Genomic DNA, 12,213 nt, shown 5'->3' with positions numbered 1-12,213 from the left:
GGCTGACACCCATCAACCTGCAAAGCAGGACTTTTCTGAACTACTGCTCCAGGAGTATCTAGATATAAGCACAGCATCTATGTCAGACTGTACACTACAAAGTGACACTGCAAGTTATTTCTTGTTATTATTTCTATAGTACTCCACAAGGACAAACTAGAGAGTAATTTTGTTGATTTAGGTTTTATTACATCTAGTAAAGTGACTCGTTGACAAAAAGTAATTGGACTAGCTAGGGCACACGTAAAGAAAAGCTGCGTGTGCAGCCTCACACTCACTAGACTGTAAGTCTCAAACTACTGGAACAGTGTTTTCTCCACAACACTCCTCCTTCAATTAGTATTTGAAGTATTCAGTATTTACTTTTATCCGCTACAGTAAGTATGTGAATGATGCCTCTGTCACTCTCTCCACCTAAAGTACTGGACTCAAGTTACATAGGGAAATCTAACTCTTACTTGCTAAACTTCATCTTCCACCCTGCATTTAACATATGCTCTTAGTGTAACTTCTTTACATGTTTTTTCCTAATATTTACAGGCGTGGGAAAAAGAATTCTAAATATCATTACTTATGAATCATAATCACAAAAATAATTGTCCTAAGTTTACATATTTTCACCCTCAAGCATATATTTATATATATACATATAGATATAAATATATCAAATAATAAAATATCAGCCTAAAATGCTAAAATTTGGCAAAGCTATAGGCATCTGAAGAAGTGATCTTTCACAAGTACAAGACAACATTCATTGAATTCAGGTGTTAATTGTAGACAGATGATTGTGTTAGATAAAGAATCTTTGTATTTTGCAAATCTGTACAATTAGTATTGCAGTTCTCGTGCTTCAACTTTGGAAAAAAAAAGTGACTAAAATTAAGCACTCAAGATCAAAGCACGCAGTTGACAGCACTGCCCTCACCGCAAGTTGGAACTAGATGATCTTCAAGGCCCCTCCCAACCCAAGCTGTTCTATGATTCTATGATAGTAGAGAACATTAGGAAATACGTGCCTGAGTCACATTCACTGTTAGGAACCATGTGCCTACAAAGTTCTTCTGACATCCAAAATTCTCTTGTTCTTGATCAAAAAGGTAAGCATGCTCTACTTCACTAAAAACAAATGTTGTTTTGCTTGTTTTTTTAAGATATTTTACTATTATTATGCCCTATGATATTCTTTATCCTTTTCAAAATATATAGCTGCACACAAACAAATATTCCTAGTTTTAATTGCACAAAGAGATCATTTGCCCATGGCCATTTTTCACAAGTGGTTTCTGCCACATTTTTATAATGATGACACTACTGTGTGTTACTAATCACTACAGAGAGACAAATTTTCTCAGGGCCAGATGGGGAGAAGACAAATCATTCTCAAACTCCCAAATACAGCAAAGTTAATTAAATGCTAATTAAAATATTTTAATAGTCAAGTTTGCTTAATCTTAAGAAGCCCTCCAAAACATGGACAGCTTTCTTAAGATAAACTCTCCCACTTCACCTCACTATATTCAAACTGAACACGAAACTCCAGCTCCACAAAGGACACATTTAGAAGCAGTGCTCTGGTGCAAAGGCAAAGATATCACCCAGGTGTCCAGTAGCAACTTGTCACAAAAGACATCCTGAGGCTCCATAAAAGCAACCCAGGTCTTCCTGCTTGCTCAATACATAGATCCAATGCAAAATACTGTTTATCATAATCATTAGTTTGCATAGTGAGGCAATTCAGACGTGGATTTATGATCACCAAGAATGATGGGTTGCACACAACAAGAACAAGACAAGGAACACATGCTCATACAGTGCACTGTGCCCAAAGAACACTTATTTCATGGAACAGCACCCGCCATGCCCAGGAAGTTGGTTCATTAGTACATGTGAGTCAGGTGCCTGTTAAAAAGAATTCTGAGTCACTGCTGGACTCTGGCTCATGTTCATAATATGCACAGACAGCACAGGAAATGCATTCTTAGGCCATGAGTAAAGTAAGCATCTTTAGCCCAAAGTCAGTATTACATATTTTATTTTTAAAAAAAGAAAAAGAGAACCAAGCAGGGAAGAGATCCAAACAAGCTCAGCAATTCTGAGTCCTCCTTCTCAAAAATAGAGCTAGTACCGTGATATTTCTCATCAAACAAAGCAGTTTTTCTGCAAGCTGGCTAGTTAGACAACACATGTCACTGTGCTTGGCCCAGTGGCCCCAGCCTTTCCTCAAACAGTCTCAGCCAAGCAGTGCTATGGACTCCTCTCATTAGTCTATAGAAAGCACAATCGAACATTTTCAGAATTCATTCAAATAAAACAGGCAGCATCATACTCTGGGTACCCAAAGGTAGAAGAAATACAGACTAACATCCTATCAATTAATCAAGCTATTAAGATGCAAAACTTGAAGCCCACCCAAATTTGATAACAATCACATCCATAGAAAGAATTCAGCATTATCATATCCTATATCCTGTTATAAGGCTGCAGTTGTCACATAGTTATCACATAAAATAATAACATAATTCAATGTTGCTAAACAGCTACCTATTCCCCAGGTTTCAGAGGACGCAAGTACAGCAAACAAGTACAGCATTATCTTCAGCAAACATCAAGTTCCTATCTGACCCCAGAACAGAGCACTCTCAAATTATCCTGAATTCCTACAACATTCACACAGCATTGCAGTAACTCATCTTGCACTGCTCCCTTGCACGCTCTCTTAGCCCTTTGCCTTACACATGGCTGGACTAATTGATCTTAGGGGTCTTTCTGAAACTTTGCAATTCTATGATTACAAGGAGCCCTAATACTCAGACCAAAGCACTAAAGCTGTAGACTTCCTGAACACACCACAGCTGGAAACACAAGGGAAAAGTATAACTCTTATACTCACAGCAGCACAAAGCAGTAACCCAGATCAACAAGCATTTTATGACCTCCCCTACCTCTTTTCCCCCCTTAAAATAAGGAAGACAGGTTTGGATGGGTATTCCAATCAGTTTCCTCAGTAACTACCCACAGGTGATACAGGGTTTAGAGGTGCTGCCACAGCAGATAGGAAGCAGCTGTGTTTGGACAGGTGTGACAACAGGCCACTGCCTGATGGGCTGCACTTAGGCACCTTGCTACAAATCAGCTGCAGTATGTGATGTGAGACAAGAGGTCCTGCAGAAGAGAGGAACTAGGGGGTATAGTGACACTACTATTCTTAGGAGACTAAAAAGGTCATAATTTAAAAAGAGAAAAAAGAAGTATGACTCAGAAACTAAATAAAACTATAGGGAAGTATGACTGTGCCTTAAGCATAAATGATGAGAAAAGCAGTTTACAGAAAGGATTCCTTGCACCAATTCTGCCGATAGAAAGCTATGTTTGGAAGACATGCTGTAATAACTACATTGAATATACTATTATCCTATAGAACTACTGTTAAAGCTACATATTAATGTCTGGTTATGTTCTGGAGTAGCATCAGACTTCCTTACAAAGGTGCCCACTCCTCCTTTCCACCTGAAGCCACTTTACCAGGAGGCAACAGCAGTCAGCTCCCTGCTCTGCAAAGCCTGCCAAATGACTTTCCCCTTCTCTGTGGAGAAGACGTAGCTGGCTTTTGCTAACTAATAACTTTACTGACTAATTAAGGAAGGGTTTTCACTGATAAACTGTCAAGCTGCAAGCCATAGCTTGTGGCAAATCAAGCGTCCTGTATTTCAGCCTGCAGAGGTTGCTTTCTGGAAATAACATTGCTCAGCAAGCACTGTGCTGTTTTCTTCATACAAATGATGCAATCAAGACTTTCTCTTAGAATACGACCACCACTTCCTTCTCTGAACCACAAAAGAAGGCCAAAAGAAAATTTCACTTAAGCTCAAACTATTAAAAAAAGAAATAAAAATCTCTTAATGAGTGGTCTTCTGCAACTCTTTCGGGGAGCTCATGGTACCAAAGTGAAGTTTGCTATTTTGTTTTTTTGGAGGGAAAAAAATTTGTGAATATAATCCAAAGTAAATGCAAACATTCTTGTTCCCAAACTGTGGGTACCTGAGGGAATATTTTGTTCACGGGAGTTATATTAATGAAGGGATCCATAATGGTTAGGATGCAGATCCTGTGGGTCCTTTACAGTTTCACCCTAACAGTAACCTAACTATGCCCCTTGCCACAGTCTATGACCATGAAACAGAGATGCTAGCAGCTGGCATTCTTTTGGTTGAGAAAATATTAGTCATCAATAATGCAGGTCATATCCTACAACACAGAATATGTTATCCCTAACAATGCCCATGCTCACCAATAAATAGCTGTTCTATGACTACCTTGTGTCAGCTGCCCCTTGACCTTGCATCCCTTGCATACAGAGAATTTTCTTAGAGCAAAGTGAAATTGTTGCTATGCACCAACAGAAAGTTTGGGTTTTTTTTAACACATAAGGAGCTTATCTTTCCTCAAGTCAATGCCTGCAGTACCAGCAACAAAACTTGCCTTTTTTCTTCCATAGGCAAAACAATGGACATAATGGCAGTCTGTACAAGAGAAGCTGCATGGGAAATAACTGCTTGGTCTCTTACATCATTCAGTTTCATTCATTACTGCTACTTTTGATCAGGCAGTAGACTTTAAACAAACACAAATATCTTTCATGTAAAGAGCATTATACATCTATAAGCTTTTAAGCTTCCACAGTATCCTGTGTCAACTGTATAAACGGTTTCAAAAAGTGATTAGACGTGTTCTTGAAGTACAAATCAACCAGTGGCTGGTAAAACTTAGCAGCCCATGTGCCACAACTCATCCTGCAAGCTCTTTCTACCGCTGTTTGCTTCAGGCTGGGGAACACAAAAAGAGCACTATGCAGTTTTCTTGTTTTGTGTTTACATTCCCTCCCTGATAACTTCTGCTGACCATTGGCAGAGAAAACACCTACATAAGTCTTTTCATCCTGTGGCCATTCCCATATTACTGTTCAGCCTCTCTTTCAGCGCTGCTTGCTTGAGACATATGTCAGTTAGGAACAAGGAACCCAGCCTCCAGCCCAATGGAGCTGCTGGATAGAGCTGGCTGTTGGCAGTCTGAGCATGCCATGTCACCTGGGCCTCTGGACAAGGTACTACTCAACAATGCTCACTGCTGGCACCAGGCCACACAGCATAAACATGCAAGACAAAATGAGCCAGAGAGAAAGGATCAAAAGAAAGCATGTCTAGGAAGAGGTACTTTTAACTTCTGCAGGGCAGGGTCATACAAGGAGCTGACCCAAGAGAGTGGACACAGAAAGCAGTACTGCCGATGTACATCAGTCTGGCTCACAATACTGAGCTGGTAATCGTGGAAACTGCATCAAATACAGAGGGCCAAGAATGAAAGCTGAACTTCCTGGGAAATGAGAATGAATGATGGCTCCCTTCAAGCTGGTCCAATCCAGCTTTCCTCCAGTCATTGTTTTTCAGATGGCATCAGATATAAATGCCTGCAGAAGTCCATCTGTTGCACTGCGTAAGCTGTGTCTGAATGACCTCAGTGTCCATGCCAAAATGGTTTTGAATTCCCCTCATTAAGCCAAACTCTCTCAGCTGCACTATGGAACAGGATGATAATCCCACTGATACCAGATCAGAGCGCTCCACTCTGAACATATAAATGGTCAAGTGTAAGAAAAGGCAACCATATGTCATGTTGAGCTTTGGAGATATGAGGCACAGAAGAAGGAAATGTCTTTGTTCAGATGATACTAAATAGTTGTCTAACTCAGCTGCAAGATTCACAGTTCACCTACCCAAATCCTTAACTGCAGAGCTGGTGTTCCTGCATGAAGGATGTTTCTTACAGCATTCACTGTGGTTCGGTGCCATGAATCCTATGCTATCTGAACTAAACTAAGCCATGTATTATGCATCTTTAGTTATTAAACAGAGAGAAAGATGTTTGAAATCATTATAAATAAAACATCTTTCAGTTATGATTCAGAATCTGGATACTGGAATATGAAGTTAATATAATCCAAAAAGCCAAAACAATGTGCTTGTGTTATAAACTTTCATTTTTAAGTAAGTACAGGTAAATAAGAATGCATTACATTACATGATTGTGCTAGATATTATTCTAAATAGTTTTCATTTCATTCATAACATACAGAAATCTAGGAAGTATCTTTTCTTCCTATTTCCAAACCACTCTCACTAAGAATAAACAAGCACAAAAGCCATCTCTTACACAGCTGGTGGTCTATTGCTATTATTCCTACATCAGTTCCCACCTTAAGTCTGTGCAGTAATTTTATTTTGGTCCAAAGGCTGCCTTGTCACCAGTCAGCAGTACTGTTCTTTTAATGATTAACTGAATTAATTAGCAACAGTCACAGCTGAAAGCTGTGGAACAAGTTGCCATCACAAAGACTGTATTTTAAACTATGAGAGCAAACAGTTACAGTTTATGTGAACACTGGCTGAGATAAGAATGTGTATAGTGCTTTAAAAGAAAAAAAAAAGTAAAACGTTTTAATTGGGTTTGCTACTTAAAAACCAGTCTTCAGGGAAGATGCAGTAAGAGATCAAAGCATACTTAAAAACCCACACAGCAGCCCCAAGGATAATAATTTGCTAATATACACTCCAGCATTTTAAGGGCACCTTATTGCTACCATGGACATAGGTCCTAAATCAGACCAGACTGCACCAAAGACATACCAAGTAGCTTTTGAAAACAGATAAAGCTGACTATTTAGTATAAAATCTCTGATAAAGTTTTGCAGAAAAAAAAAAGAAAAAAAAGAAAAAAAGAAAAAAAAAAAACACTATAAAGGCAACACTGCCTTGCAAATCTGTTAAAGTAACCATATTCATCAACAACTATTTACTGACAGCCTACATCTATCCGGCACCAGGCACGATGGGGCTATAGTCCCTAACTGATTCCTAGACGTTAGGGTAACACGATTTTTAAGAAATGAATCCTATAAAAGGGAAGCAGGCTTTTCTTGATGTAGAGATTTTGTATTTCTGTCTGCAAAACAGAAAAAAACGCAGATTTCTTGAAATACCTGAAGTTCATCTGCCAGTCACTCACAGACAGCACTGTAGCTATATGAGCCTCGTTTGAGTTGCAGCTCCCACACTGCTGTGTGACACAGCATTCTGCTGCTTCTGTTTCTCATTTTCTTATTCAGCACAATGAGAGTGTGGGTAAAAACTCTCACCCCTAGACAACGTGATACAGATTTGTTCAACCAGCTGCTGGTCTTACATGTCTGGAAATGCTATATTACTGTGTCAATAGCTTGCAGGTTGTTCTGTCTAGCATATGATGAAGACAGCATTCAGCTGAAGAGCAGCTTTCCTTTCTACATTTAAGCATGCCCAACCTGCATATCTTGCCTCTCCTTTCATGTTGGTACAGGGCTGGAGACGAATGTTTAAATCAGAACTCTATCACTCAGCTGAGTTCCAGATCTGCCCCAGGCAGCTTTCCACGGGCAAGCTGGACGCTTCACTCAGCAGCCACCTCCCAGCTTCATGCACTAACACGGTCGGTGCTGCCTCATACCCGCCCAGCCTCACCAGGCTCCAGCCACGCACTGCTGCACGCAGCCCTGCAGTGAGATGTTCTCGAGGCTGATGACACTAACTGCTAATTTAATCCCCTTTTCTCTCCTCTTCATGAATAGCATTAACATGGGCATTTTCTCTCCTCATCGGTTCTCTGCTGATGCAATAGGAGGCAGCCCTCCTCTGAACTGATTATCATCACTGCATACCCAGCTGTACCATTTGGTAGGCCTCACGTACCACCCTCCCACGTGGCAGTGATTCTGAGTACAAGTTAATTTACACCTTCAGTATAACAGCTGTGTCTTTTGCTACTCTAGAATATGCTACATGCAACTGAAATAGAAGTCCAGCAAGGCACTGTTCGCCATCATCTTTTAAAAAGAATGAAAGCAGGAACAAGAAATAGATAATTTAAATTGCTACATGTCTGTTTTTGTTCCCAGTGCTCCCTGAGCCCGGGAGAGTCTCCATGCTGTTAAGTATTTCTTTTCTGCACACCACTGGAAGTAGCCCAGGGGTGAGTAGAGATGCAGCAGCTCACTTGCAAAAAAGTATTTGTGAGATTTAAAACATTTTTCATCTTTCTAAACAGTTTGCATGTGTCTTAACAAAAGAGAAAATTATCCTCAGTTTGTCATTCCACAGCCACACAGAGCAGGATTTAGCCTTGTGTTGAAATTCTCAAAGCAGCCCTTACAGTTGAAACCTGCATAAATAAATTGCAGGGGAAAACATGCCCATTATTCCTTGTTCCCCACCTCCTGCTGAAAAAATTTGTAACACATTTCTCAAAGTCCTGTGCCTGGGGTCACGCAATTGCTTCACTCTGCTTCTTGGACACACCTTATGGTTTACATAAGGCCATGCGTGCCAACTGCACACAAAAATGTACTCCTCGAGGGCAGCCAGGCTGCCTTTGCACTACAGTGTTGTGCCATACTACCTGAGGCACGGCTCACCAGGCATGCTCATGCCAGCACACACACGGGTCAGAATGGCACAAGAGAAAAACAGCAGCAACACTGCCTATCACCTGCAGCACCAGCTGAAGCAACCACCAGACCATAACGTGAGCCTGCAAAGACAGATGTCCAGGAGAGGAACATACATAGCAGAATTACCCAGCACCCTCACATGACTTGACTTCCTTTAGGGATTTGCTGAAGCTCTCAGCAATTCCCAGAGCCAGTGGTGCCAGGGAGCAGCTGGTCAGCACACTGCTCACTTTGGAGAGCCTTTACCCACACCCATCTACCTTTGCCTCCTCACCGCACCCCATGCAGTCATCCTGCCAGCTCATGTCTGAATCAGGCAATCCAGATGAATTCATGGTTTCTAGGCCAGGTTTGCCTTTTTTAACAGAGGGATCCCAGCCAGCTCGAGTTATGGGAAAGTGCCTTTGCACCGCTAAGCAGTGTCTCCATCCCCATAAGTCCCCTTCCACACAGCTGAGTGCAACAGGCACACTTCTTCCTGCAGAGGGAACATTATCCCCTCTCTTGGTTGCCAGCATCCCATCCTGCTTTACCTCTTCTGAGCAGCACAGACAGGGTGTGTTTCTTGTGGCTTTTACGTATCGAGCTCTGACAAATAGTACAACCACCTTTTAACAATCTGAACATGGAAAACCATTTGCAACCAGCAAACAGACCAAATCTGTACTGTGCTCAGTTCTACACACTTCCCCCTGTTCTAGCTATCACTACAACAGAGCAGCCAGCTTCTACAAAAGTTTGATCGCCCTGGGCTGACCATTCCTTTCTGCAAACTCGTGCAGACACAAACCCTGCACACCAAAGATAAGAGCTGCACCAAGTTGCTGCAGTGAGACAAGCCAAATTCACAGAGCTGCGTGTTCTGCATGAAAGTACTTCCATTTTTTAATGCCATGCAGTCAGATACTGTTAGGTGCCACATAAGTGGCAGTGCTTATATAACAACTAGACATGAAACAAATAGCTTCACTCTTCAGATAAAACACAGCAAGATATGGGATGTAAAATTGATGGCAGTGTGTTACTTATCCAGCTCTTTCAGTCCAAAAGGGAACTGTTACTAACTGAAATAGATTCCCAATTACTAGGCTCTATTAAAGGTCTACTGCTGTCAGGACTGTCAGGGGCAGCAGGCTCTGGACACAGCAACTGCAACATTCCAGAAAGATTTTCAGTCATTTCCTGGTAAATATTCTCTGCCTACTGACAGCATAAGAAGATACCAAATCTTAACAGGAAACCTAGCCATGCTGTCATGCTCCTTTTTTAAAAATGGGAAAGAACATCATTTCTAATTAGAGAAACCTTTGGCAGTAATTTCAAAGGAAAAAAGTTTTCCCTTTTTTTTAATACATTTTTTTAAATAGTAGCATTTTAGTATCTCCTCATTACAATATGCTTATCTAACTTTCCTATTGTTATTAATGCTTAGACTAATTTCAGAATTCTTCTAATTATAGTGTATTACACAATTTGTCAGTTATGCTTGCTACATTATTAACTGTGCAAAGTATCAGATAGTCACCAAGGCAGATGATCTAATGGTTCCCTTTGGTTTTTATCTTCAAAAAAAAAAAAAAGAAGAAAAAAAAAAAAAAAAAAAAAAGATGAAAGGTCACTGAACTGAACTGGCTCAAACACGTTTTGCAGCACAGCCCTTCCAGCCACTGAGACTTTCGAAAGATTTCAGCCCCTGGCTGCATAGTTACGCCTTTGTTTACCACATAGGTGCCCTGGGACTCTCCTTTTGGCTCATGCAAGTCCCAGCACTGCGAGGTGGGACAAGACAGAGCCTGCCAGAGTTTGTGCCTGAGAGGCAGGAGTGGGCCTGAGCCAGTCAGTCCTGGAGTCAGCCCCAGCACGCTCTCACTGCCAGCGCCACGCACCGCTCCCATCCCAGTGACTCAGTGCTTCGCCCACTGCTGCAGGAGGCTCTGTGCAGCACTGAGGGTCCTGTCCAAAGTGCAGACAGACCAGAAGGGGGGTATCAGCAACTCTTTCCAGAGAGTGAAGGCTGCACCCAGCGCAGTCACAGCTCTCACTGGGGATGTAATACTGGTTGGTAGGCACTAACCAGCTAACTGGTAACTAAAGGCAAGTGGCTTCTGCTGTAACTAACAAAAAAGCAAGCAGTGGATTACTAGACAGGACTTAGGTGCCCTGCTAGATGAAAAACTTAACATGAGCCACCAGTGTGCACTTGCAGCCCAGAAGGCCAATAGTATCCTGGGCTGCATCAGAAGAAGGGTGGCCAGGGACGTGATTGTCCCTCTCTATTCTGCCCTCATGAAGCCCCCTCTGGAGTACTGCATTCAGATCTGGAGACCTTAACATAGGAAAGAAGTTCAGCTCTGGGAAAGGGTCCAGAGGAGGGCCTCAAAAATTATCAGAGAGCTGGAGCACCTGTCCTATGAAGACAGGCTGAAGGAGCTAGGCTTGTTCAATATGAAAAAGAGAAGGCTGTGGGGAGACTTCATTGTGGCATTACAATATATAAAAGGAGATCATAAACAGGAAGGAAATCAATTTTTTAGATGGGCAGATAGCAATGGGACAAAGAGGAATGATTCTAAACTAAAGGAGGGAATAATTAGGTTAGATGTCAGGGGAAGTTTTTCACTGAAGGTGTTGAAATGCTGGAGCAGGCTGCCCAGAGAGGTTGTGATGCCCCGTCCCTGGGAGTGTTCAAGGCCAGAATGGATGGGGCCCTGGGCAGCCTGGTACTTGATCTATCACTTGTCAATCCTGCCTGCTGTAGGGGCTCAAAATTGATGGTCCCTGAGGTCTCTTCTGACTCAAGCTATTCTATGATTCATAGTCCAAATCTGTCAGAGGTAGTGGAGTACAATGAAAGCAAAGCTGAGAAAAGTCAGGCATTTCCTTAGAGCTAGGAAGGAGGTGACACATTAGCAAATACACAGCATAGCAACTTTGAGTAACCAGAGAATAGAGCGATTTCCATGTTCTTTTCTTTCACGGCCTAAGGAAAGAGATCAGAGCTGCCTGTCCCCACTCCAACGACCAGAACAAATCCAAAGATGCTGTGCTATTTCCAGTCTGTACACTGTTCTCCCAAATGTACAGCGATGCTCCTAAATGGCCACTGATACCCTAAACAGCCAAGGGTCTGGCCCACAGGATCAGCAGGGAAGGTAGTCACACTTAGCAATCACTAACAAACACTAAGGACACTACTGTATTATTTGTCCGAATATCAAGGGAGAAAGGAAATGTTTCCTAAAAACTAAATAATGGAATTCTTCCTAAAAAATACATCCAGCATCTTTTGGCTTGACAAGAAGTCACACTTCTCTCTGACATACTAGTAAAAATACTTCTACTAATGCCTTATGCAGAACACATCAACTTCAGAGTTCTCCCAGGCAGACCATTACTGGGTGTTGCAGCAAAAGTGTCCAAGTTTCATTACACTTGTAACACAGATCAACCCTGTGTGCCCAGAGTTTTTGTGCTGTCATGTCTCAGTCTCTCCCAGATTTGCTCTCTAACAATTCTTCCTTGACAAACTGCCCTTTCCTCTCTGCTTAATGTGTTTCTCCCTTATCTTGTCTTGAGGTGCATCTGCCCTTCTGAAAATAAATAAATAAGTAAATAAATAAATAGCTCTGTTTAAGTAAAAACAATCAGGCCTTATTCACTCAATAATGGCTGTT

General features: G+C 41.6%; 1 protein-coding gene across 3 annotated transcripts in view; it reads right to left on the bottom strand.

Moving 5' to 3' along the window:
• ITGA6 (integrin subunit alpha 6) overlaps positions 1–12,213 on the bottom strand; it is a 114,598-nt gene that overhangs the window by 91,115 nt on the left and 11,270 nt on the right. Inside the window, exon 1 of one of the 3 annotated variants that reach the window (XM_090144029.1) lies at positions 2,894–2,912. The exons of the other annotated variants lie outside the window; for them this stretch is intronic. The gene's annotated coding sequence lies outside the window, so the exon portion shown is untranslated. Of the gene's footprint in view, positions 1–2,893; positions 2,913–12,213 lie in introns of those variants that run through there. 3 annotated transcript variants of the gene reach the window in all.

Source organism: Phasianus colchicus, chromosome 7 (assembly GCF_987193195.1).
Source record: "Phasianus colchicus chromosome 7, bPhaCol1.hap1.1, whole genome shotgun sequence".
Lineage (NCBI taxonomy): Eukaryota > Metazoa > Chordata > Aves > Galliformes > Phasianidae > Phasianus > Phasianus colchicus.
This window is presented reverse-complemented; position numbering and strand designations above follow the sequence as displayed.